The sequence below is a fragment of the Octopus bimaculoides genome, chromosome 16 (genome assembly GCF_001194135.2).
Source record: "Octopus bimaculoides isolate UCB-OBI-ISO-001 chromosome 16, ASM119413v2, whole genome shotgun sequence".
In the NCBI taxonomy this organism is placed as follows: Eukaryota; Metazoa; Mollusca; class Cephalopoda; order Octopoda; family Octopodidae; genus Octopus; species Octopus bimaculoides.
Window position 1 is genome coordinate 43396249 of NC_068996.1, and position 516 is coordinate 43396764.

The following is a 516-nucleotide window of genomic DNA, read 5'->3' on the forward strand; positions in this document are numbered from 1 at the left end:
AACCCAGAAAGATAAAAAAAAAGCAAAAAAGCAAAGCGAATACTAACTAGGTATCGATTTGTTTGACTAAACTTTTGAAGGTGATGGATGCCCCAGCATGACCGCAGGTCAATGACCAAACTGAGTAAAAAGTAAAAGACATACTGACCATTGTCTGTGATTGGAATTTTATTTGCAGAAACTGCGCTGACACGCCGCGCGCGGGCATGTGTATGTTTATGTACGTGTGTGTACGTGTGTGTGTATGTGTGTGTGTGTGTGTGCGTGTGTGTGTGCGTGTGATTGAATACTCATTCGCGCGTGCGCGCACACACAAATAAAAGGAAAATGAACCAAGAGAAATAACTCGGTGAGGACAATGGCATGCATTTGAACAGCAAAAACGAATAACAGTGTATGAAATAACGTACAAGGTACATTCTTGATTTATTGGGAAAATATCTCCGTTTCCAGACCGATGAAAACAACTGCCTGGTGTGAATTTGATATTATCTCCAAATGAGGAAGGGAGATAAT